General features: G+C 32.3%; 1 pseudogene; it reads left to right on the top strand.

Moving 5' to 3' along the window:
* The first annotated feature begins 294 nt into the window (after positions 1 to 294).
* On the top strand, positions 295 to 1,319 carry LOC114759699 (thaumatin-like protein 1; annotated as a pseudogene).
* The last annotated feature ends 4,829 nt before the right edge of the window (positions 1,320 to 6,148 follow it).

The raw sequence follows: 6,148 nt of genomic DNA, 5'->3' as shown, positions 1-6,148 counted from the left end.
ATGCGCAGATATCAAAATAAGATGCTCTGAGGAGTGGATTAATATTTTTGAATTGAATAACTATTCATAGGAGTGTTTTCCGTTACACCCCAATCAATAACATGACAATATGTAGTAATTTCTAATATCTTATCCTCTCTTGTCCCCTTGTCATGAAATAATACCGTGGCAGCCCCAGACCTAATAAATTTATATATATATATATATATATATATATATAATATAAAAACACCTATAGCCGCCCCTCTTTCACTTTACCGCATGGAGATATATATATATATATATATATATATATATATATCCATCCCACGATGCTATTGATCTCACTGAAATCTCACTCACAAAACATGGCTTCCTCTTCCATCCTCACCTTCTTCTCCGTCCTCTTCCTCTCTTTCATCTCTGCATACGCAGCCAACTTCGAGATCCTCAACAATTGTCCTTACACTGTCTAGGCAGCCGCCAGTCTCGGCGGTGGTCGCCGCCTTGACCGTGGCCAGATATGGAACCTCTGGGTGAATCCCAGAACTGCCATGGCTCGCATCTTAGGCCGCACTGGTTTGAACTTTGATGCCAGCGGCCACGGGCGCTACCAGACCGGAGACTGCACCGGCGGCTTCCAACCGGCTAGGGAGTCCCACCGAACACACTCATCGAATTTGCCTTAAACCAAGTCGGCAACAAAGATTTCTACGACATATCCTTAGTGGATGGCTTCAATATCCCCATGGATTTCTACCCTCTGAACGGAGGTTGCCACAAGATCAGCTGTACAGCGAACATTAATGGACAGTGTCCTGGACAATTAAAGGCACCAGGAGGATGTAACAATCCTTGCACAGTGTTTAAGACAAATGAATATTGCTGTACTAATGGACAGGGTAGCTGTGGACCGACGAGGTGTTCGAGGTTCTTCAAAGGTAGATGCCGGGATGCTTATAGTTATCCTCAGGATGATCCAACAAGCACATTCACTTGCCCTGCTGGTTCCAATTATAGAGTTGTTTTCTGTCCACTAGGTTCTTCTTTTGATGTTCATCTCGAGATGCCTGGAAGCTCCAGCATTGAATATTGACAAGAGCGATTCAAATATGTGTGAATCCATGTGTGCTTTCAAAATATGAGTTTTTCTTTATTGAAAACTTTATTTTTAAGACGGATTCATATGTAAGAATAATAAGCTTTGGAGTTTTCAGTTTAGTTTGTGGTGTGGTTTTAAGTGGGGTTGTGTGGTGGAGTGTTGAAGAGTATGAATAAATGTAGGCTATGGTTTTATGGATCAAGGTTGTTTTTAACAATGTTTTAAAAACCGGATCAAAAGTCGAGCCGAAAAGATTAACAGATCATGATTTAAACGATTGGATCAATCAGGCCGTCCAGTCTGACTAGTGATACAATAATTAATTAAAAATAACATTATATACGTATAATTAATATATACATATATCAAATTATTAAATAATTGAGAAATACATTTAGATAATCTAAAATTATGATGACTTGATAAACTAATATAAGAATATACCTCATTAATCATTAAAAATGCATTAAAACCTTATATATTTTAATTCATGCATGTTTAAAATATTTAATAATATTAAAAATTATTCATTCATCCAAGTTAAAACATTGTTTAAAAAAACTAGACTACACATCGAACCAAAAAGGCCAGCAGCACATAGTTTTAACACCACAATATATGAAATTCTTAATGAAATACTCTTTTAATCCTAAATATAAGACTTATTTTGCAGTGTAAACCTAAATATAAGACTATTTTATAGTGTAATTTACACTATAAAGTAGGTCTTACACTTAGAAGTAAAGGGATAATACTTTATGGTTATAAATAGTCTAAAAAATGTTAGGATTTTTGAGGGGGTCAATTTTTTATTTTTCTTATAATTTTTTAATTTTTAAGTCTTTTCTTCCAGTTAGGCTAAAAAACTGTCTAGTTTTATGATAATCGTCCTGCTTCCAAGTTCAACTCTAGGTTCCAGCTTAATAACAGTCCAATTCCAGTCTAATTTGACTCAACCATATAAGCAAATTTTTTTTGTCCAAACTAAGCCATTAACAAATCTAGTTGACCGTTCAATCGGTTGAGCTGTTCGGTTCGGTTCAGTTCAGTTCTTTAATCACCCCAAACTGATCATATTTGATCCATCTAGATTTTAATGTTTTTAAAATAATTATTACAACAAGTGCAAAATTTGAAATAAAAATAATGTCTTAACTATTGTTTTCAAAAAATAATTTTATTTATGTAAAAAATAATTAGTTAAAAATATTAAATCTGGAAGTCTTGGTTAAGTGAAAGTGACGAGGACCATGGTTACTTTTAATATTTAATAACCACTGTTGAAACCGAATTCCACTTTCGTGTTAACTTTTCATCGTCATCATGGGGGGACAATAAAGGCATGCGTATTTTGCGATTGGACTTTGCAAAATACGGTTAGACCCGCTGGTGCTTGTTTATAGTCAATATAAAATAGGAAAAATAACCACAAAATACCATATGAAAATCAAAAAAACAAAATAGGCATCTAAATAAGCAAAATAATTAAATAGGTATGAGGTATCAACATGAAATTTTTACTTTTGGCGTAAAGACTAAAATGCCCATGGAGTGAGAGAAAAAGAAGCTGAAGGTAAAAAGAAAGTAAACAGAAGAAGACATTGATGAAACACGTGAAGAAAGAAAGAAGAATATTGTAGGTAAGTTTAAGTTGATAGTCTTTAGAAATGCTATTATCTTGCTCTTTTGTATCACCATTCTGTAGACATTGTTGATTTGGTAGGTTTTGGTTATGGGTAAGAGGGTTTGTAATAAGAAACAGAGTGAACCTGTGGCATTACGTAAGTGAGTAGAAGTTGATGATGGGGTTTGGGTTGTTCATTTTTATGGCTACTTCATGATGAAATGGGGACGGGATTTTTGGGTTTGAGGATTTATATTTAGTATTTGATGAATGATGTAGTAGAAATTAGAAAATAGTGGCAAGCAATTACATAATGTGATTGCTGTTATATGCCTGTTGGTTTTTGGTAAATACTGTTACATGAATGGTACATTTCATTACACATATAGTTAACTCTGAAAGTTAGTGGTTCAATGTTTACTGTGATGTATTTCAAGTGCACACCCACTAAATGGTTTATTTATGCTTACAATTTGCCCATCCCCTGAACACAGGTTGCAAAACCCATTGAAAAAGTAGTCACTTTCACTATGAAAGTTGTAAATCCCATTATGTGTTTTGTAAAATTCAGCAGGGAATTTTATTGGCAGTCAGAAATAGGTTGCCCATCCTCCAAAAATATGTTACAAAACCTATTAACAAAGCGGTCACTTTTTCTACGGAAGTTGTAAATTCAAGTATGTATTTTGTAAAATTCAGCGTGAAATTTTATTAATTTTTACAAACAAGTTGCCCACCCCTAAAAACAAGTTGCAAAACCTATTGAAATAGTAGTTATTTTCACTACAAAAGTTATAAATCCCACTATGTTTTATAAAAGTTAGCATCAAATTTTATTGATTTTTAGAAATAAGTTGCCCATCCCCTGAAAATATATTGCAAAACCCATTGAAAAAATAGTCATTTTCACTACGAAAGTTGTAAATCTCACTATATGTTTTGTAAAATTCAGCATGAAATTTTATTAGTTTTTAGAAACAAGTTTCCCATTCCCTGAAAACATATTGCAAAACCTATTGAATAAGTAGTCATTTTCACTATGAAAATTGTAAATCCCACTATATGTTTTGTAAAATTTAACATGAAATTTTATTAGTTGTTAAAAACAAGTTGTCCATCCCCTAAAAATAAGTTACAAAACCCATTGAAAAAGTTGTCATTTTCACTACGAAAGTTGTAATAATACTAGGAAATCAGGCAGCTTCACATTTCCTGAAAACAGTTTTATGCGAAGAATAGAGACGAAACCAGAAAGAGGAATGCTAGATAATAACATTTTAAGCTTTGATGACCCATCAAAAATGCTCTATGAAGAACAATATTCAAGGTTCCTACCTGTTTATCATAGTTGGCGTTACTTCAGCAACCTCCTCGACGACGGCAATCTCAGGGAGTATGAGTTATTTCAGATAGGGCAATGTACTTCAATGATAGTAACCAACTTCAGCGATGGTAGTCTACTCCTGCAGCGGCGGCAATATGATTTCAGAGAACCCTTTTCAGTGATTGGAAGAACTTGGATTTAGTTTTGTCAAGTGGAGGAAGTCAGTTTCTCCCTTTCTCCATCGCACGAATACACTCGTCAGTTTTCAGAAACAATCAGGGCATTTCAATCTTTACACCAAAAGTGCAAATTCCATGTTAGTACCTCATGCCCATTTGGTCATTTTACTTATTTAGATGCTTGTTTTGTCTTTTTTATTTTCATATGGTATTTTGTGGTCATTTTCCCTATAAAATATAAAATTCAGAAAAAATATTATTTACAATTGATAAATAGTGTAATTATTTGTTTAGATTTGATATGATGTACAAGAAAATACATCTAATTTATTTAATTATTATTAAAGTGGTTAGTAAAAATGGTATTTTGGTCTTTTATGTTGGATCTAAACGAACTTAATTTTTTTATTTGCCAACCAAAAATATTCATTATCATAAATACTGCATCACAGACATCGGTATAAAGCAAGAACATAAAACCTCAAAAGCATTACAGAGATAATAAACAGTAAAGAAACTAAACATAAAAATATCATAAGAGGCTTCTGTGGAGGAAATGGTGGTTGCAGCACCCAAATTGAAGAGTAAGACCTATTTACCGAAGCTTTAGTAAGTAAAACAGCTACTAAATTTGCTTCTTTGGGAATCCAAATACAGGAATGGTTTCTGATGAAATTCCTTCAGACCAGTATAATCTCAAATGAGGAGATCACATCATCACTATGGAGACTTGCATTGTTGATTGACACAATTTATGTGCATTGAATTTTCCGATTCAAATTGGATAATGCTCAGATAAGTAACTAAAGCGAAAATCAAAGCTATTGGCAAAGCAAGGGGGAACCCATCCTTTCCATACTTTCCTTCACAAGGGTTCCCGCAATTTCCAGCAACAAAAGAGGCTGATTAACACCGGAGATAGATCTTTTAACGAATGAAGAGGGAGAAGTGCTCCAAAAGTGAGGAAAGGGACAATATAATTTATATTATAAGATAAATTTTATATTAAATATCAACAAGTATAATTTAATTTGCACGAGGTATTGTTAGTTTATTCTCAAATTGGTAAAGGTGACCACAAATAATTATATGAGAAAACATAAAAAAATATAATTATGATAAAGTCTTAATAATAAATAAGCATTATAAATTTTGACATTTTTTACACTAAAATCTTTTGTCAACTTATTGTGAGAATTTTAGTAATTATATTGTTTCTTTTTTTCGCCTTAATATCACAGCATGATTTCTCCCTATGCATATTGAGTCTAGGTAGCTAGTATAACGTGTTCAGCAATTAATAATAATTCAGATTTGGCCATTTGTAGGTGGAAAAATAATAGCAATAATTCACATGCCGGAAGTCGTGCCTGTTGCACAATGTAGATGTCCCGCATCTCTTTTTTTTTTTTTTTTGGGTTAAAAAGACAAAATGATATTAAAATTAAAGAAGATTACAGTCTTGGAATTCCAAACGATAGAGTCCCATATCTCGTGGAGTTATGTTGATCAGTCACAAAGACCTTAAATTGAGTAATTGATTAGAGGACAAAGTCTGTTCTTTTCATTTAGTTGACGTAACGGTGATGCCGTCCATTTTACTATGCTTCAATTTTATTTCTATTTAATTTTTATAGAAAAGATAAAAAAAAAAGAGAATAATTTGTAAATAAAAGAATAAAATTTTAATAAGAATAAAATTAAAAAAATAGACTATTTAATGCATTTCTTAATATAAATATGTTATAAGTAATTTATATTAAGGAGTATATAACAATTCCATTATAATCAAGGTTGGACGATTAAACTAGTAGATGTTCTTTATTTTGATTTTAACCTCTGATATTTTGAAATAATAATAAATTAAAATTTAATTTAAAATAAAACATATTAGTTTTATGTTTTAAATAAAATCACACCAAGAATAATTGGCAAAAAGG

The sequence above is a fragment of the Neltuma alba genome, unplaced genomic scaffold (assembly GCF_004799145.2).
Source record: "Neltuma alba isolate B1F8T4 unplaced genomic scaffold, ASM479914v2 tig00010885_pilon, whole genome shotgun sequence".
Lineage (NCBI taxonomy): Eukaryota > Viridiplantae > Streptophyta > Magnoliopsida > Fabales > Fabaceae > Neltuma > Neltuma alba.
Note: the sequence above shows the minus strand (reverse complement) of the source record. Positions and strands in the feature narration are given on the sequence as shown.